Source organism: Strix aluco, chromosome 27 (genome assembly GCF_031877795.1).
Source record: "Strix aluco isolate bStrAlu1 chromosome 27, bStrAlu1.hap1, whole genome shotgun sequence".
NCBI lineage: Eukaryota > Metazoa > Chordata > Aves > Strigiformes > Strigidae > Strix > Strix aluco.
Window position 1 is genome coordinate 6028930 of NC_133957.1, and position 20640 is coordinate 6049569.

Below are 20640 nucleotides of genomic sequence, written 5' to 3' on the forward strand. Positions count from 1 at the left end.
GTTCAGAATGAGAGAAAGCACAGAGCCCCAGACTTGCTGTTGTCCTGGAGAGCTTGCAGAGCACTGGGGAAAGGCAGGCAGAGAATTCCCTGCTAGCACCTTCTCTGTGCCTGTTCACATTGCTTCGCAGAATCGCTTTTGTGCAGAAAACACTAACACTTGTTCAGAACGAAAGAAAGCACAGAGCCCCAGATTCTATGTTGTCCTGGAGAGCTTGCAGAGCACTGGGGAAAGGCAGGCAGAGAATTCCTTGCTAGCACCTTCTCTGTGCCTAGGAAGCAGACGTGTTCATATTGCTTCGCAGAATCGCTTTTCTGCAGAAAACACTAACACTTGTTCAGAACGAAAGAAAGCACAGAGCCCCAGATTTGCTGTTGTCCTGGAGAGCTTGCAGAGTACTGGGGAAAGGCTGGCAGAGAATTCCCTGCTAGCACCTTCTCTGTGCGTGGGAAGCAGAAGTGTTCACATTGCTTCGCACAATCGCTTTTGTGCAGAAAACATTAAGACTTGTTCAGAACGAAAGAAAGCACAGAGCCCCAGATTTGATGTTGTCCTGGAGAGCTTGCAGAGCACCGGGGAAAGGCAGGCAGAGAATTCCCTGCTAGCACCTTCTCTGTGCCTAGGAAGCAGAAGTGTTCACATTGCTTCGCAGAATCGCTTTTGTGCACAAAACACTAACACATGTTCAGAACGAAAGAAAGCACAGAGCCCCAGACTTGCTGTTGTCCTGGAGAGCTTGCAGAGCACTGGGGAAAGGCAGGCAGAGAATTCCCTGCTAGCACCTTCTCTGTGCCTGGGAAGCAGAAGTGTTCACATTGCTTCGCAGAATCGCTTTTGTGCAGAAAACACTAACACTTGTTCAGAACGAAAGAAAGCACAGAGCCCCAGATTTGCTGTTGTCCTGGAGAGCTTGCAGAGCACTGGGGAAAGGCAGGCAGAGAATTCCCTGCTAGCACCTTTTCTGTGCCTGTTCACATTGCTTCGCAGGATCGCTTTTGTGCAGAAAACACTAACACTTGTTCAGAACGAAAGAAAGCACAGAGCCCCAGATTTTATGTTGTCCTGGAGAGCTTGCAGAGCACTGGGGAAAGGCAGGCAGAGAATTCCCTGCTAGCACCTTCTCTGTGCCTCGGAAGCAGAAGTGTTCACATTGCTTCGCAGAATCGCTTTTCTGCAGAAAACACTAACACTTGTTCAGAACGAAAGAAAGCACAGCGCCCCAGATTTGCTGTTTTCCTGGAGAGCTTGCAGAGCACTGGGGAAAGGCAGGCAGAGAATTCCCTGCTAGCACCTTCTCTGTGCCTGGGAAGCAGAAGTGTTCACATTGCTTCGCAGAATCGCTTTTGTGCAGAAAACACTAACACTTGTTCAGAACGAAAGAAAGCACAGAGCCCCAGATTTGCTGTTGTCCTGGAGAGCTTGCAGAGCACTGGGGAAAGGCAGGCAGAGAATTCCCTGCTAGCACCTTCTCTGTGCCTGGGAAGCAGAAGTGTTCACATTGCTTCGCAGAATCGCTTTTCTGAAGAAAACACTAACACTTGTTCAGAACGAAAGAAAGCACAGAACCCCAGATTTGATGTTGCCCTGGAGAAGTTGCAAAGCACTGGGGAAAGGCAGGCAGAGATTTCCCTGCTAGCACCTTCTCTGAGCCTGGGAAGGAGAAGTGTTCCAATTCCTTCGCAGACTTGCTTTTGTGCAGAAAACAGTAAGACTTGTTCAGAACGAAAGAAAGCACAGAGCCCCAGATTTTATGTTGTCCTGGAGAGCTTGCAGAGCACTTGGGAAAGGCAGGCAGAGATTTTCCTGGTAGCACCTTCTCTGAGCCTGGGAAGGAGAAGTGTTCCCATTGCTTCGCAGAATCGCTTTTGTGCAGAAAACACTAACACTTGTTCAGAACGAAAGAAAGCACAGAGCCCCAGATTTGCTGTTGTCCTGGAGAGCTTGCAGAGCACTGGGGAAAGGCAGGCAGAGAATTCCCTGCTAGCACCTTCTCTTTACTTGGGAAGCAGAGGTGTTCACATTGCTTCGCAGAATCGCTTTTGTGCAGAAAACACTAACTCTTGTTCAGAACGAAAGAAAGCACAGAGCCCCGTATTTAATGTTGCCCTGAGGAGGTTGCAGAGCACTGGGGAAAGGCAGGCAGAGAATTCCCTTCTAGCGCCTTCTCTGTGCCTGGGAAGCAGCAGTGTTCACATTGCTTCGCAGAATCGCTTTTGTGCAGAAAACACTAACACTTGTTCAGAACGAAAGAAAGCACAGAGCCCCAGATTTTATGTTGTCCTGGAGAGCTTGCAGAGTACTGGGGAAAGGCAGGCAGAGAATTCCCTCCTAGCACCTTCTCTGTGCCTGTTCACATTGCTTCGCAGAATCGCTTTTGTGCAGAAAACACTAACACTTGTTCAGAACGAAAGAAAGCACAGAGCCCCAGATTTTATGTTGTCCTGGAGAGCTTGCAGAGCACTGGGGAAAGGCAAGCAGAGAATTCCCTGCTAGTACCTTCTCTGTACCTGTGAAGCAGAAGTGTTCCCATTGCTTCGCAGAATCGCTTTTGTGCAGAAAACACTAACACTTGTTCAGAACGAAAGAAAGCACAGAGCCCCAGATTTGCTGTTGTCCTGGAGAGCTTGCAGAGCACTGGGGAAAGGCAGGCAGAGAATTCCCTGCTAGCACCTTCTCTGTGCCTGGGAAGGAGAAGTGTTCCCATTGCTTCGCAGAATCGCTTTTGTGCAGAAAACACTAACACTTGTTCAAAACGAAAGAAAGCACAGAGCCCCAGATTTGCTGTTGTCCTGGAGAGCGTGCAGAGCACTGGGGAAATGCAGGTAGAGAATTCCCTGCTAGCACCGTCTCTGTACCTGGGAAGGAGAAGTGTTCACATTGCTTCGCAGAATCGCTTTTGTGCAGAAAACACTAACACTTGTTCAGAACGAAAGAAAGCACAGAGCCCCAGATTTGCTGTTGTCCTGGAGAGCTTGCAGAGCACTGGGGAAAGGCAGGCAGAGAATTCCCTGCTAGCACCTTCTCTTTACCTGGGAAGCAGAGGTGTTCACATTGCTTCGCAGAATCGCTTTTGTGCAGAAAACACTAACACTTGTTCAGAACGAAAGAAAGCACAGAGTCCCAGATTTTATGTTGTCCTGGAGAGCGTGCAGAGCACTGGGGAAATGCAGGTAGAGAATTCCCTGCTAGCACCGTCTCTGTACCTGGGAAGGAGAAGTGTTCACATTGCTTCGCAGAATCGCTTTTGTGCAGAAAACACTAACACTTGTTCAGAACGAAAGAAAGCACAGAGCCCCAGATTTGCTGTTGTCCTGGAGAGCTTGCAGAGCACTGGGGAAAGGCAGGCAGAGAATTCCCTGCCAGCACCTTCTCTGTGCCTGTTCACATTGCTTTGCAGAATCGCTTTTGTGCAGAAAACAGTAACACTTGTTCAGAACGAAAGAAAGCACAGATCCCCAGATTTTATGTTGTCCTGGAGAGCTTGCAGAGCACTGGGGAAAGGCAGGCAGAGAATTCCCTGCTAGCACCTTCTCTGTGCCTGGGAAGGAGAAGTGTTCCCATTGCTTCGCAGAATCGCTTTTGTGCAGAAAACACTAACACTTGTTCAGAACGAAAGAAAGCACAGAGCCCCAGATTTTATGTTGTCCTGGAGAGCGTGCAGAGCACTGGGGAAATGCAGGTAGAGAATTCCCTGCTAGCACCGTCTCTGTACCTGGGAAGGAGAAGTGTTCACATTGCTTCGCAGAATCGCTTTTGTGCAGAAAACACTAACACTTGTTCAGAACGAAAGAAAGCACAGCGCCCCAGATTTGCTGTTTTCCTGGAGAGCTTGCAGAGCACTGGGGAAAGGCAGGCAGAGAATTCCCTGCTAGCACCTTCTCTGTGCCTGTTCCCATTGCTTTGCAGAATCGCTTATTGCAGAAAACACTAAAAATTGTTCAGAACGAAATAAAGCACAGAGCCCCAGATTCTATGTTGTCCTGGAGAGCTTGCAGAGTACTGGGGAAAGGCAGGCAGAGAATTCCCTCCTAGCACCTTCTCTGTGCCTGTTCACATTGCTTTGCAGAATCGCTTTTGTGCAGAAAACATTAACACTTGTTCAGAACGAAAGAAAGCACAGAGCCCCAGATTCTATGTTGTCCTGGAGAGCTTGCAGAGCACTGGGGAAAGGCAAGCAGAGAATTCCCTGCTAGCACCTTCTCTGTGCCTGGGAAGGAGAAGTGTTCCCATTGCTTCGCAGAATCGCTTTTGTGCAGAAAACACTAACACTTGTTCAGAACGAAAGAAAGCACAGAGCCCCAGATTTTATGTTGTCCTGGAGAGCGTGCAGAGCACTGGGGAAAGGCAGGTAGAGAATTCCCTGCTAGCACCGTCTCTGTACCTGGGAAGGAGAAGTGTTCACATTGCTTCGCAGAATCGCTTTTGTGCAGAAAACACTAACACTTGTTCAGAACGAAAGAAAGCACAGAGCCCCAGATTTGCTGTTGTCCTGGAGAGCTTGCAGAGCACTTGGGAAAGGCAGGCAGAGAATTCCCTGCTAGCACCTTCTCTGTGCCTGGGAAGCAGAAGTGTTCACATTGCTTCGCAGAATCGCTTTTCTGAAGAAAACACTAACACTTGTTCAGAACGAAAGAAAGCACAGAGCCCCAGATTTGATGTTGCCCTGGAGAAGTTGCAAAGCACTGGGGAAAGGCAGGCAGAGATTTCCCTGCTAGCACCTTCTCTGAGCCTGGGAAGGAGAAGTGTTCCAATTCCTTCGCAGACTTGCTTTTGTGCAGAAAACAGTAAGACTTGTTCAGAACGAAAGAAAGCACAGAGCCCCAGATTTTATGTTGTCCTGGAGAGCTTGCAGAGCACTTGGGAAAGGCAGGCAGAGATTTTCCTGGTAGCACCTTCTCTGAGCCTGGGAAGGAGAAGTGTTCCCATTGCTTCGCAGAATCGCTTTTGTGCAGAAAACAGTAACACTTGTTCAGAATGAGAGAAAGCACAGAGCCCCAGATTTGCTGTTGTCCTGGAGAGCTTGCAGAGCACTGGGGAAAGGCACGCAGAGATTTCCCTGCTAGCACCTTCTCTTTACCTGGGAAGCAGAAGTGTTCACATTGCTTCGCAAGAATCGCTTTTGTGCAGAAAACACTAAAACTTGTTCAGAACGAAATAAAGCACAGAGCCCCAGATTCTATGTTGTCCTGGAGAGCTTGCAGAGTACTGGGGAAAGGCAGGCAGAGAATTCCCTGCTAGCACCTTCTCTGTGCCTGTTCACATTGCTTTGCAGAATCGCTTTTGTGCAGAAAACATTAACACTTGTTCAGAACGAAAGAAAGCACAGAGCCCCAGATTTGCTGTTGTCCTGGAGAGCTTGCAGAGCACTGGGGAAAGGCAGGCAGAGAATTCCCTGCTAGCACCTTCTCTGTGCCTGGGAAGGAGAAGTGTTCCCATTGCTTCGCAGAATCGCTTTTGTGCAGAAAACACTAACACTTGTTCAGAACGAAAGAAAGCACAGAGCCCCAGATTTTATGTTGTCCTGGAGAGCGTGCAGAGCACTGGGGAAAGGCAGGTAGAGAATTCCCTGCTAGCACCGTCTCTGTACCTGGGAAGGAGAAGTGTTCACATTGCTTCGCAGAATCGCTTTTGTGCAGAAAACACTAACACTTGTTCAGAACGAAAGAAAGCACAGAGCCCCAGATTTGCTGTTGTCCTGGAGAGCTTGCAGAGCACTGGGGAAAGGCAGGCAGAGAATTCCCTGCTAGCACCTTCTCTTTACCTGGGAAGCAGAAGTGTTCACATTGCTTCGCAGAATCGCTTTTGTGCAGAAAACACTAACACTTGTTCAGAACGAAAGAAAGCACAGAGCCCCGTATTTAATGTTGCCCTGAGGAGGTTGCAGAGCACTGGGGAAAGGCAGGCAGAGAATTCCCTGCTAGCACCTTCTCTGTGCCTGGGAAGCAGAAGTGTTCACATTGCTTCGCAGAATCGCTTTTGTGCAGAAAACACTAACACTTGTTCAGAACGAAAGAAAGCACAGAGCCCCAGATTGGATGTTGCCCTGGAGAAGTTGCAGAGCACTGGGGAAAGGCAGGCAGAGAATTCCCTGCTAGCACCTTCTCTTTACCTGGGAAGGAGAAGTGTTCACATTGCTTCGCAGGATCGCTTTTGTGCAGAAAACACTTACACTTGTTCAGAACGAAAGAAAGCACAGACCCCAGATTTGATGTTGTCCTGGAGAGCTTGCAGAGCACTGGGGAAAGGCAGGCAGAGAATTCCCTGCTAGCACCTTCTCTGTGCCTGGGAAGCAGAAGTGTTCACATTGCTTCGCAGAATCGCTTTTGTGCAGAAAACACTAACACTTGTTCAGAACGAAAGAAAGCACAGAGCCCCAGATTTGCTGTTGTCCTGGAGAGCTTGCAGAGCACTGGGGAAAGGCAGGCAGAGAATTCCCTGCTAGCACCTTCTCTGTGCCTGGGAAGCAGAAGTGTTCACATTGCTTCGCAGAATCGCTTTTCTGAAGAAAACACTAACACTTGTTCAGAACGAAAGAAAGCACAGAGCCCCAGATTTGATGTTGCCCTGGAGAAGTTGCAAAGCACTGGGGAAAGGCAGGCAGAGATTTCCCTGCTAGCACCTTCTCTGAGCCTGGGAAGGAGAAGTGTTCCAATTCCTTCGCAGACTTGCTTTTGTGCAGAAAACAGTAAGACTTGTTCAGAACGAAAGAAAGCACAGAGCCCCAGATTTTATGTTGTCCTGGAGAGCTTGCAGAGCACTTGGGAAAGGCAGGCAGAGATTTTCCTGGTAGCACCTTCTCTGAGCCTGGGAAGGAGAAGTGTTCCCATTGCTTCGCAGAATCGCTTTTGTGCAGAAAACAGTAACACTTGTTCAGAATGAGAGAAAGCACAGAGCCCCAGATTTGCTGTTGTCCTGGAGAGCTTGCAGAGCACTGGGGAAAGGCACGCAGAGATTTCCCTGCTAGCACCTTCTCTTTACCTGGGAAGCAGAAGTGTTCACATTGCTTCGCAAGAATCGCTTTTGTGCAGAGAACACTAAAACTTGTTCAGAACGAAATAAAGCACAGAGCCCCAGATTCTATGTTGTCCTGGAGAGCTTGCAGAGTACTGGGGAAAGGCAGGCAGAGAATTCCCTGCTAGCACCTTCTCTGTGCCTGTTCACATTGCTTCGCAGAATCGCTTTTGTGCAGAAAACATTAACACTTGTTCAGAACGAAAGAAAGCACAGAGCCCCAGATTTGCTGTTGTCCTGGAGAGCTTGCAGAGCACTGGGGAAAGGCAAGCAGAGAATTCCCTGCTAGTACCTTCTCTGTACCTGTGAAGCAGAAGTGTTCCCATTGCTTCGCAGAATAGCTTTTGTGCAGAAAACACTAACACTTGTTCAGAACGAAAGAAAGCACAGAGCCCCAGATTTGCTGTTGTCCTGGAGAGCGTGCAGAGCACTGGGGAAAGGCAGGCAGAGAATTCCCTGCTAGCACCTTCTCTGTGCCTGGGAAGGAGAAGTGTTCCCATTGCTTCGCAGAATCGCTTTTGTGCAGAAAACACTAACACTTGTTCAGAACGAAAGAAAGCACAGAGCCCCAGATTTTATGTTGTCCTGGAGAGCGTGCAGAGCACTGGGGAAAGGCAGGTAGAGAATTCCCTGCTAGCACCGTCTCTGTACCTGGGAAGGAGAAGTGTTCACATTGCTTCGCAGAAACGCTTTTGTGCAGAAAACACTAACTCTTGTTCAGAACGAAAGAAAGCACAGAGCCCCGTATTTAATGTTGCCCTGAGGAGGTTGCAGAGCACTGGGGAAAGGCAGGCAGAGAATTCCCTTCTAGCACCTTCTCTGTGCCTGGGAAGCAGCAGTGTTCACATTGCTTCGCAGAATCGCTTTTGTGCAGAAAACACTAACACTTGTTCAGAACGAAAGAAAGCACAGAGCCCCAGATTTTATGTTGTCCTGGAGAGCTTGCAGAGTACTGGGGAAAGGCAGGCAGAGAATTCCCTCCTAGCACCTTCTCTGTGCCTGTTCACATTGCTTTGCAGAATCGCTTTTGTGCAGAAAACATTAACACTTGTTCAGAACGAAAGAAAGCACAGAGCCCCAGATTCTATGTTGTCCTGGAGAGCTTGCAGAGCACTGGGGAAAGGCAAGCAGAGAATTCCCTGCTAGTACCTTCTCTGTACCTGTGAAGCAGAAGTGTTCCCATTGCTTCGCAGAATCGCTTTTGTGCAGAAAACACTAACACTTGTTCAGAACGAAAGAAAGCACAGAGCCCCAGATTTGCTGTTGTCCTGGAGAGCTTGCAGAGCACTGGGGAAAGGCAGGCAGAGAATTCCCTGCTAGCACCTTCTCTGTGCTTGCGAAGTAGAAGTGTTCCCATTGCTTCGCAGAATCGCTTTTGTGCAGAAAACACTAACACTTGTTCAGAACGAAAGAAAGCACAGAGCCCCAGATTTTATGTTGTCCTGGAGAGCGTGCAGAGCACTGGGGAAAGGCAGGTAGAGAATTCCCTGCTAGCACCGTCTCTGTACCTGGGAAGGAGAAGTGTTCACATTGCTTCGCAGAATCGCTTTTGTGCAGAAAACACTAACACTTGTTCAGAACGAAAGAAAGCACAGAGCCCCAGATTTGCTGTTGTCCTGGAGAGCTTGCAGAGCACTGGGGAAAGGCAGGCAGAGAATTCCCTGCTAGCACCTTCTCTGTGCCTGGGAAGCAGAAGTGTTCACATTGCTTCGCAGAATCGCTTTTGTGCAGAAAACACTAACACTTGTTCAGAACGAAAGAAAGCACAGAGCCCCAGATTGGATGTTGCCCTGGAGAAGTTGCAGAGCACTGGGGAAAGGCAGGCAGAGAATTCCCTGCTAGCACCTTCTCTTTACCTGGGAAGGAGAAGTGTTCACATTGCTTCGCAGGATCGCTTTTGTGCAGAAAACACTTACACTTGTTCAGAACGAAAGAAAGCACAGACCCCAGATTTGATGTTGTCCTGGAGAGCTTGCAGAGCACTGGGGAAAGGCAGGCAGAGAATTCCCTGCTAGCACCTTCTCTGTGCCTGGGAAGCAGAAGTGTTCACATTGCTTCGCAGAATCGCTTTTGTGCAGAAAACACTAACACTTGTTCAGAACGAAAGAAAGCACAGAGCCCCAGATTTGCTGTTGTCCTGGAGAGCTTGCAGAGCACTGGGGAAAGGCAGGCAGAGAATTCCCTGCTAGCACCTTCTCTGTGCCTGGGAAGCAGAAGTGTTCACATTGCTTCGCAGAATCGCTTTTCTGAAGAAAACACTAACACTTGTTCAGAACGAAAGAAAGCACAGAGCCCCAGATTTGATGTTGCCCTGGAGAAGTTGCAAAGCACTGGGGAAAGGCAGGCAGAGATTTCCCTGCTAGCACCTTCTCTGAGCCTGGGAAGGAGAAGTGTTCCAATTCCTTCGCAGACTTGCTTTTGTGCAGAAAACAGTAAGACTTGTTCAGAACGAAAGAAAGCACAGAGCCCCAGATTTTATGTTGTCCTGGAGAGCTTGCAGAGCACTTGGGAAAGGCAGGCAGAGATTTTCCTGGTAGCACCTTCTCTGAGCCTGGGAAGGAGAAGTGTTCCCATTGCTTCGCAGAATCGCTTTTGTGCAGAAAACAGTAACACTTGTTCAGAATGAGAGAAAGCACAGAGCCCCAGATTTGCTGTTGTCCTGGAGAGCTTGCAGAGCACTGGGGAAAGGCACGCAGAGATTTCCCTGCTAGCACCTTCTCTTTACCTGGGAAGCAGAAGTGTTCACATTGCTTCGCAAGAATCGCTTTTGTGCAGAGAACACTAAAACTTGTTCAGAACGAAATAAAGCACAGAGCCCCAGATTCTATGTTGTCCTGGAGAGCTTGCAGAGTACTGGGGAAAGGCAGGCAGAGAATTCCCTGCTAGCACCTTCTCTGTGCCTGTTCACATTGCTTCGCAGAATCGCTTTTGTGCAGAAAACATTAACACTTGTTCAGAACGAAAGAAAGCACAGAGCCCCAGATTTGCTGTTGTCCTGGAGAGCTTGCAGAGCACTGGGGAAAGGCAAGCAGAGAATTCCCTGCTAGTACCTTCTCTGTACCTGTGAAGCAGAAGTGTTCCCATTGCTTCGCAGAATAGCTTTTGTGCAGAAAACACTAACACTTGTTCAGAACGAAAGAAAGCACAGAGCCCCAGATTTGCTGTTGTCCTGGAGAGCGTGCAGAGCACTGGGGAAAGGCAGGCAGAGAATTCCCTGCTAGCACCTTCTCTGTGCCTGGGAAGGAGAAGTGTTCCCATTGCTTCGCAGAATCGCTTTTGTGCAGAAAACACTAACACTTGTTCAGAACGAAAGAAAGCACAGAGCCCCAGATTTTATGTTGTCCTGGAGAGCGTGCAGAGCACTGGGGAAAGGCAGGTAGAGAATTCCCTGCTAGCACCGTCTCTGTACCTGGGAAGGAGAAGTGTTCACATTGCTTCGCAGAAACGCTTTTGTGCAGAAAACACTAACACTTGTTCAGAACGAAAGAAAGCACAGAGCCCCAGATTTGCTGTTGTCCTGGAGAGCTTGCAGAGCACTGGGGAAAGGCAGGCAGAGAATTCCCTGCTAGCACCTTCTCTTTACTTGGGAAGCAGAGGTGTTCACATTGCTTCGCAGAATCGCTTTTGTGCAGAAAACACTAACTCTTGTTCAGAACGAAAGAAAGCACAGAGCCCCAGATTTTATGTTGTCCTGGAGAGCTTGCAGAGTACTGGGGAAAGGCAGGCAGAGAATTCCCTCCTAGCACCTTCTCTGTGCCTGTTCACATTGCTTTGCAGAATCGCTTTTGTGCAGAAAACACTAACACTTGTTCAGAACGAAAGAAAGCACAGAGCCCCAGATTTTATGTTGTCCTGGAGAGCTTGCAGAGCACTGGGGAAAGGCAAGCAGAGAATTCCCTGCTAGTACCTTCTCTGTACCTGTGAAGCAGAAGTGTTCCCATTGCTTCGCAGAATCGCTTTTGTGCAGAAAACACTAACACTTGTTCAGAACGAAAGAAAGCACAGAGCCCCAGATTTGCTGTTGTCCTGGAGAGCTTGCAGAGCACTGGGGAAAGGCAGGCAGAGAATTCCCTGCTAGCACCTTCTCTGTGCCTGGGAAGGAGAAGTGTTCCCATTGCTTCGCAGAATCGCTTTTGTGCAGAAAACACTAACACTTGTTCAGAACGAAAGAAAGCACAGAGCCCCAGATTTTATGTTGTCCTGGAGAGCGTGCAGAGCACTGGGGAAAGGCAGGTAGAGAATTCCCTGCTAGCACCGTCTCTGTACCTGGGAAGGAGAAGTGTTCACATTGCTTCGCAGAATCGCTTTTGTGCAGAAAACACTAACACTTGTTCAGAACGAAAGAAAGCACAGAGCCCCAGATTTGCTGTTGTCCTGGAGAGCTTGCAGAGCACTGGGGAAAGGCAGGCAGAGAATTCCCTGCCAGCACCTTCTCTGTGCCTGTTCACATTGCTTTGCAGAATCGCTTTTGTGCAGAAAACAGTAACACTTGTTCAGAACAAAAGAAAGAATAGAGCCCCAGATTTGCTGTTGTCCTGGAGAGCTTGCAGAGCACTGGGGAAAGGCAGGCAGAGAATTCCCTGCTAGCACCTTCTCTGTGCCTGGGAAGGAGAAGTGTTCCCATTGCTTCGCAGAATCGCTTTTGTGCAGAAAACACTAACACTTGTTCAGAACGAAAGAAAGCACAGAGCCCCAGATTTTATGTTGTCCTGGAGAGCGTGCAGAGCACTGGGGAAATGCAGGTAGAGAATTCCCTGCTAGCACCGTCTCTGTACCTGGGAAGGAGAAGTGTTCACATTGCTTCGCAGAATCGCTTTTGTGCAGAAAACACTAACACTTGTTCAGAACGAAAGAAAGCACAGAGCCCCAGATTTGCTGTTGTCCTGGAGAGCTTGCAGAGCACTGGGGAAAGGCAGGCAGAGAGTTCCCTGCTAGCACCTTCTCTGTGCCTGTTCCCATTGCTTTGCAGAATCGCTTTTGTGCAGAAAACACTAGCACTTGTTCAGAACGAAAGAAAGCACAGAGCCCCAGATTTTATGTTGTCCTGGAGAAGATGAAGAACACTGGGGAAAGGCAGGTAGAGAATTCCCTGCTAGCACCTTCTCTTTACCTGGGAAGGAGAAGTGTTCACATTGCTTCGCAGGATCGCTTTTGTGCAGAAAACACTAACACTTGTTCAGAACGAAAGAAAGCACAGAGCCCCGTATTTGATGTTGCCCTGAGGAGGTTGCAGAGCACTGGGGAAAGGCAGGCAGAGAATTCCCTGCTAGCACCTTCTCTGTGCCTGTTCCCATTGCTTTGCAGAATCGCTTATTGCAGAAAACACTAAAAATTGTTCAGAACGAAATAAAGCACAGAGCCCCAGATTCTATGTTGTCCTGGAGAGCTTGCAGAGTACTGGGGAAAGGCAGGCAGAGAATTCCCTCCTAGCACCTTCTCTGTGCCTGTTCACATTGCTTTGCAGAATCGCTTTTGTGCAGAAAACATTAACACTTGTTCAGAACGAAAGAAAGCACAGAGCCCCAGATTCTATGTTGTCCTGGAGAGCTTGCAGAGCACTGGGGAAAGGCAAGCAGAGAATTCCCTGCTAGTACCTTCTCTGTACCTGTGAAGCAGAAGTGTTCCCATTGCTTCGCAGAATCGCTTTTGTGCAGAAAACACTAACACTTGTTCAGAACGAAAGAAAGCACAGAGCCCCAGATTTGCTGTTGTCCTGGAGAGCTTGCAGAGCACTGGGGAAAGGCAGGCAGAGAATTCCCTGCTAGCACCTTCTCTGTGCCTGGGAAGGAGAAGTGTTCCCATTGCTTCGCAGAATCGCTTTTGTGCAGAAAACACTAACACTTGTTCAGAACGAAAGAAAGCACAGAGCCCCAGATTTTATGTTGTCCTGGAGAGCGTGCAGAGCACTGGGGAAAGGCAGGTAGAGAATTCCCTGCTAGCACCGTCTCTGTACCTGGGAAGGAGAAGTGTTCACATTGCTTCGCAGAATCGCTTTTGTGCAGAAAACACTAACACTTGTTCAGAACGAAAGAAAGCACAGACCCCAGATTTGCTGTTGTCCTGGAGAGCTTGCAGAGCACTGGGGAAAGGCAGGCAGAGAATTCCCTGCTAGCACCTTCTCTTTACCTGGGAAGCAGAAGTGTTCACATTGCTTCGCAGAATCGCTTTTGTGCAGAAAACACTAACACTTGTTCAGAACGAAAGAAAGCACAGAGCCCCGTATTTAATGTTGCCCTGAGGAGGTTGCAGAGCACTGGGGAAAGGCAGGCAGAGAATTCCCTGCTAGCACCTTCTCTGTGCCTGGGAAGCAGAAGTGTTCACATTGCTTCGCAGAATCGCTTTTGTGCAGAAAACACTAACACTTGTTCAGAACGAAAGAAAGCACAGAGCCCCAGATTTGATGTTGCACTGGAGAAGTTGCAGAGCACTGGGGAAAGGCAGGCAGAGAATTCCCTGCTAGCACCTTCTCTTTACCTGGGAAGGAGAAGTGTTCACATTGCTTCGCAGGATCGCTTTTGTGCAGAAAACACTTACACTTGTTCAGAACGAAAGAAAGCACAGACCCCAGATTTGATGTTGTCCTGGAGAGCTTGCAGAGCACTGGGGAAAGGCAGGCAGAGAATTCCCTTCTAGCACCTTCTCTGTGCCTGTTCACATTGCTTCGCAGAATCGCTTTTGTGCAGAAAACACTAACACTTGTTCAGAACGAAAGAAAGCACAGAGCCCCAGATTTTATGTTGTCCTGGAGAGCTTGCAGAGCACTGGGGAAAGGCAGGCAGAGAATTCCCTGCTAGCACCTTCTCTGTGCCTAGGAAGCAGAAATGTTCATATTGCTTCGCAGAATCGCTTTTGTGCAGAAAACACTAACACTTGTTCAGAACGAAAGAAAGCACAGAGCCCCAGATTTGATGTTGTCCTGGAGAGCTTGCAGAGTACTGGGGAAAGGCTGGCAGAGAATTCCCTGCTAGCACCTTCTCTGTGCGTGGGAAGCAGAAGTGTTCACATTGCTTCGCACAATCGCTTTTGTGCAGAAAACATTAAGACTTGTTCAGAACGAAAGAAAGCACAGAGCCCCAGATTTGATGTTGTCCTGGAGAGCTTGCAGAGCACCGGGGAAAGGCAGGCAGAGAATTCCCTGCTAGCACCTTCTCTGTGCCTAGGAAGCAGAAGTGTTCACATTGCTTCGCAGAATCGCTTTTCTGCAGAAAACACTAACACATGTTCAGAACGAAAGAAAGCACAGAGCCCCAGACTTGCTGTTGTCCTGGAGAGCTTGCAGAGCACTGGGGAAAGGCAGGCAGAGAATTCCCTGCTAGCACCTTCTCTGTGCCTAGGAAGCAGAAGTGTTCACATTGCTTCGCAGAATCGCTTTTGTGCAGAAAACACTAACACTTGTTCAGAACGAAAGAAAGCACAGAGCCCCAGATTTGCTGTTGTCCTGGAGAGCTTGCAGAGCACTGGGGAAAGGCAGGCAGAGAATTCCCTGCTAGCACCTTTTCTGTGCCTGTTCACATTGCTTCGCAGGATCGCTTTTGTGCAGAAAACACTAACACTTGTTCAGAACGAAAGAAAGCACAGAGCCCCAGATTTTATGTTGTCCTGGAGAGCTTGCAGAGCACTGGGGAAAGGCAGGCAGAGAATTCCCTGCTAGCACCTTCTCTGTGCCTAGGAAGCAGAAGTGTTCACATTGCTTCGCAGAATCGCTTTTCTGCAGAAAACACTAACACTTGTTCAGAACGAAAGATAGCACAGAGCCCCAGATTTGCTGTTGTCCTGGAGAGCTTGCAGAGCACTGGGGAAAGGCAGGCAGAGAATTCCCTGCTAGCACCTTCTCTGTGCCTGGGAAGCAGAAGTGTTCACATTGCTTCGCAGAATCGCTTTTGTGCAGAAAACATTAAGACTTGTTCAGAACGAAAGAAAGCACAGAGCCCCAGATTTGCTGTTTTCCTGGAGAGCTTGCAGAGCACTGGGGAAAGGCAGGCAGAGAATTCCCTGCTAGCACCTTCTCTGTGCCTGGGAAGCAGAAGTGTTCACATTGCTTCGCAGAATCGCTTTTGTGCAGAAAACATTAAGACTTGTTCAGAACGAAAGAAAGCACAGCGCCCCAGATTTGCTGTTTTCCTGGAGAGCTTGCAGAGCACTGGGGAAAGGCAGGCAGAGAATTCCCTGCTAGCACCTTCTCTGTGCCTGGGAAGCAGAAGTGTTCACATTGCTTCGCAGAATCGCTTTTGTGCAGAAAACACTAACACTTGTTCAGAACGAAAGAAAGCACAGAGCCCCAGATTTGCTGTTGTCCTGGAGAGCTTGCAGAGCACTGGGGAAAGGCAGGCAGAGAATTCCCTGCTAGCACCTTCTCTGTGCCTGGGAAGCAGAAGTGTTCACATTGCTTCGCAGAATCGCTTTTCTGAAGAAAACACTAACACTTGTTCAGAACGAAAGAAAGCACAGAGCCCCAGATTTGATGTTGCCCTGGAGAAGTTGCAAAGCACTGGGGAAAGGCAGGCAGAGATTTCCCTGCTAGCACCTTCTCTGAGCCTGGGAAGGAGAAGTGTTCCAATTCCTTCGCAGACTTGCTTTTGTGCAGAAAACAGTAAGACTTGTTCAGAACGAAAGAAAGCACAGAGCCCCAGATTTTATGTTGTCCTGGAGAGCTTGCAGAGCACTGGGGAAAGGCAGGCAGAGAATTCCCTGCTAGCACCTTCTCTGTGCCTAGGAAGGAGAAGTGTTCACATTGCTTCGCAGAATCGCTTTTCTGCAGAAAACACTAACACTTGTTCAGAACGAAAGATAGCACAGAGCCCCAGATTTTATGTTGTCCTGGAGAGCTTGCAGAGTACTGGGGAAAGGCAGGCAGAGAATTCCCTGCTAGCACCTTCTCTGTGCCTGGGAAGCAGAAGTGTTCACATTGCTTCGCAGAATCGCTTTTGTGCAGAAAACATTAAGACTTGTTCAGAACGAAAGAAAGCACAGCGCCCCAGATTTGCTGTTTTCCTGGAGAGCTTGCAGAGTACTGGGGAAAGGCAGGCAGAGAATTCCCTGCTAGCACCTTCTCTGTGCCTGGGAAGCAGAAGTGTTCACATTGCTTCGCAGAATCGCTTTTGTGCAGAAAACACTAACACTTGTTCAGAACGAAAGAAAGCACAGAGCCCCAGATTTGCTGTTGTCCTGGAGAGCTTGCAGAGCACTGGGGAAAGGCAGGCAGAGAATTCCCTGCTAGCACCTTCTCTGTGCCTGTTCCCATTGCTTTGCAGAATCGCTTATTGCAGAAAACACTAAAAATTGTTCAGAACGAAATAAAGCACAGAGCCCCAGATTCTATGTTGTCCTGGAGAGCTTGCAGAGTACTGGGGAAAGGCAGGCAGAGAATTCCCTCCTAGCACCTTCTCTGTGCCTGTTCACATTGCTTTGCAGAATCGCTTTTGTGCAGAAAACATTAACACTTGTTCAGAACGAAAGAAAGCACAGAGCCCCAGATTCTATGTTGTCCTGGAGAGCTTGCAGAGCACTGGGGAAAGGCAAGCAGAGAATTCCCTGCTAGTACCTTCTCTGTACCTGTGAAGCAGAAGTGTTCCCATTGCTTCGCAGAATCGCTTTTGTGCAGAAAACACTAACACTTGTTCAGAACGAAAGAAAGCACAGAGCCCCAGATTTGCTGTTGTCCTGGAGAGCTTGCAGAGCACTGGGGAAAGGCAGGCAGAGAATTCCCTGCTAGCACCTTCTCTGTGCCTGGGAAGGAGAAGTGTTCCCATTGCTTCGCAGAATCGCTTTTGTGCAGAAAACACTAACACTTGTTCAGAACGAAAGAAAGCACAGAGCCCCAGATTTTATGTTGTCCTGGAGAGCGTGCAGAGCACTGGGGAAAGGCAGGTAGAGAATTCCCTGCTAGCACCGTCTCTGTACCTGGGAAGGAGAAGTGTTCACATTGCTTCGCAGAATCGCTTTTGTGCAGAAAACACTAACACTTGTTCAGAACGAAAGAAAGCACAGAGCCCCAGATTTGCTGTTGTCCTGGAGAGCTTGCAGAGCACTGGGGAAAGGCAGGCAGAGAATTCCCTGCTAGCACCTTCTCTTTACCTGGGAAGCAGAAGTGTTCACATTGCTTCGCAGAATCGCTTTTGTGCAGAAAACACTAACACTTGTTCAGAACGAAAGAAAGCACAGAGCCCCGTATTTAATGTTGCCCTGAGGAGGTTGCAGAGCACTGGGGAAAGGCAGGCAGAGAATTCCCTGCTAGCACCTTCTCTGTGCCTGGGAAGCAGAAGTGTTCACATTGCTTCGCAGAATCGCTTTTGTGCAGAAAACACTAACACTTGTTCAGAACGAAAGAAAGCACAGAGCCCCAGATTGGATGTTGCCCTGGAGAAGTTGCATAGCACTGGGGAAAGGCAGGCAGAGAATTCCCTGCTAGCACCTTCTCTTTACCTGGGAAGGAGAAGTGTTCACATTGCTTCGCAGGATCGCTTTTGTGCAGAAAACACTTACACTTGTTCAGAACGAAAGAAAGCACAGACCCCAGATTTGATGTTGTCCTGGAGAGCTTGCAGAGCACTGGGGAAAGGCAGGCAGAGAATTCCCTGCTAGCACCTTCTCTGTGCCTGGGAAGGAGAAGTGTTCCCATTGCTTCGCAGAATCGCTTTTGTGCAGAAAACACTAACACTTGTTCAGAACGAAAGAAAGCACAGAGCCCCAGATTTTATGTTGTCCTGGAGAGCGTGCAGAGCACTGGGGAAATGCAGGTAGAGAATTCCCTGCTAGCACCTTCTCTTTACCTGGGAAGGAGAAGTGTTCACATTGCTTCGCAGGATCGCTTTTGTGCAGAAAACACTAACACTTGTTCAGAACGAAAGAAAGCACAGAGCCCCGTATTTGATGTTGCCCTGAGGAGGTTGCAGAGCACTGGGGAAAGGCAGGCAGAGAATTCCCTGCTAGCACCTTCTCTGTGCCTGTTCCCATTGCTTTGCAGAATCGCTTATTGCAGAAAACACTAAAAATTGTTCAGAACGAAATAAAGCACAGAGCCCCAGATTCTATGTTGTCCTGGAGAGCTTGCAGAGTACTGGGGAAAGGCAGGCAGAGAATTCCCTCCTAGCACCTTCTCTGTGCCTGTTCACATTGCTTTGCAGAATCGCTTTTGTGCAGAAAACATTAACACTTGTTCAGAACGAAAGAAAGCACAGAGCCCCAGATTCTATGTTGTCCTGGAGAGCTTGCAGAGCACTGGGGAAAGGCAAGCAGAGAATTCCCTGCTAGTACCTTCTCTGTACCTGGGAAGCAGAAGTGTTCCCATTGCTTCGCAGAATCGCTTTTGTGCAGAAAACACTAACACTTGTTCAGAACGAAAGAAAGCACAGAGCCCCAGATTTGCTGTTGTCCTGGAGAGCTTGCAGAGCACTGGGGAAAGGCAGGCAGAGAATTCCCTGCTAGCACCTTCTCTGTGCTTGCGAAGTAGAAGTGTTCCCATTGCTTCGCAGAATCGCTTTTGTGCAGAAAACACTAACACTTGTTCAGAACGAAAGAAAGCACAGAGCCCCAGATTTTATGTTGTCCTGGAGAGCGTGCAGAGCACTGGGGAAAGGCAGGTAGAGAATTCCCTGCTAGCACCGTCTCTGTACCTGGGAAGGAGAAGTGTTCACATTGCTTCGCAGAATCGCTTTTGTGCAGAAAACACTAACACTTGTTCAGAACGAAAGAAAGCACAGAGCCCCAGATTTGCTGTTGTCCTGGAGAGCTTGCAGAGCACTGGGGAAAGGCAGGCAGAGAATTCCCTGCTAGCACCTTCTCTTTACCTGGGAAGCAGAAGTGTTCACATTGCTTCGCAGAATCGCTTTTGTGCAGAAAACACTAACACTTGTTCAGAACGAAAGAAAGCACAGAGCCCCGTATTTAATGTTGCCCTGAGGAGGTTGCAGAGCACTGGGGAAAGGCAGGCAGAGAATTCCCTGCTAGCACCTTCTCTGTGCCTGGGAAGCAGAAGTGTTCACATTGCTTCGCAGAATCGCTTTTGTGCAGAAAACACTAACACTTGTTCAGAACGAAAGAAAGCACAGAGCCCCAGATTGGATGTTGCCCTGGAGAAGTTGCAGAGCACTGGGGAAAGGCAGGCAGAGAATTCCCTGCTAGCACCTTCTCTTTACCTGGGAAGGAGAAGTGTTCACATTGCTTCGCAGGATCGCTTTTGTGCAGAAAACACTTACACTTGTTCAGAACGAAAGAAAGCACAGACCCCAGATTTGATGTTGTCCTGGAGAGCTTGCAGAGCACTGGGGAAAGGCAGGCAGAGAATTCCCTGCTAGCACCTTCTCTGTGCCTGGGAAGCAGAAGTGTTCACATTGCTTCGCAGAATCGCTTTTGTGCAGAAAACACTAACACTTGTTCAGAACGAAAGAAAGCACAGAGCCCCAGATTTGCTGTTGTCCTGGAGAGCTTGCAGAGCACTGGGGAAAGGCAGGCAGAGAATTCCCTGCTAGCACCTTCTCTGTGCCTGGGAAGCAGAAGTGTTCACATTGCTTCGCAGAATCGCTTTTCTGAAGAAAACACTAACACTTGTTCAGAACGAAAGAAAGCACAGAGCCCCAGATTTGATGTTGCCCTGGAGAAGTTGCAAAGCACTGGGGAAAGGCAGGCAGAGATTTCCCTGCTAGCACCTTCTCTGAGCCTGGGAAGGAGAAGTGTTCCAATTCCTTCGCAGACTTGCTTTTGTGCAGAAAACAGTAAGACTTGTTCAGAACGAAAGAAAGCACAGAGCCCCAGATTTTATGTTGTCCTGGAGAGCTTGCAGAGCACTTGGGAAAGGCAGGCAGAGATTTTCCTGGTAGCACCTTCTCTGAGCCTGGGAAGGAGAAGTGTTCACATTGCTTCGCAGAATCGCTTTTGTGCAGAAAACAGTAACACTTGTTCAGAATGAGAGAAAGCACAGAGCCCCAGATTTGCTGTTGTCCTGGAGAGCTTGCAGAGCACTGGGGAAAGGCACGCAGAGATTTCCCTGCTAGCACCTTCTCTTTACCTGGGAAGCAGAAGTGTTCACATTGCTTCGCAAGAATCGCTTTTGTGCAGAAAACACTAAAACTTGTTCAGAACGAAATAAAGCACAGAGCCCCAGATTCTATGTTGTCCTGGAGAGCTTGCAGAGTACTGGGGAAAGGCAGGCAGAGAATTCCCTGCTAGCACCTTCTCTGTGCCTGTTCACATTGCTTTGCAGAATCGCTTTTGTGCAGAAAACATTAACACTTGTTCAGAACGAAAGAAAGCACAGAGCCCCAGATTTGCTGTTGTCCTGGAGAGCTTGCAGAGCACTGGGGAAAGGCAGGCAGAGAATTCCCTGCTAGCACCTTCTCTGTGCCTGGGAAGGAGAAGTGTTCCCATTGCTTCGCAGAATCGCTTTTGTGCAGAAAACACTAACACTTGTTCAGAACGAAAGAAAGCACAGAGCCCCAGATTTTATGTTGTCCTGGAGAGCGTGCAGAGCACTGGGGAAAGGCAGGTAGAGAATTCCCTGCTAGCACCGTCTCTGTACCTGGGAAGGAGAAGTGTTCACATTGCTTCGCAGAATCGCTTTTGTGCAGAAAACACTAACACTTGTTCAGAACGAAAGAAAGCACAGAGCCCCAGATTTGCTGTTGTCCTGGAGAG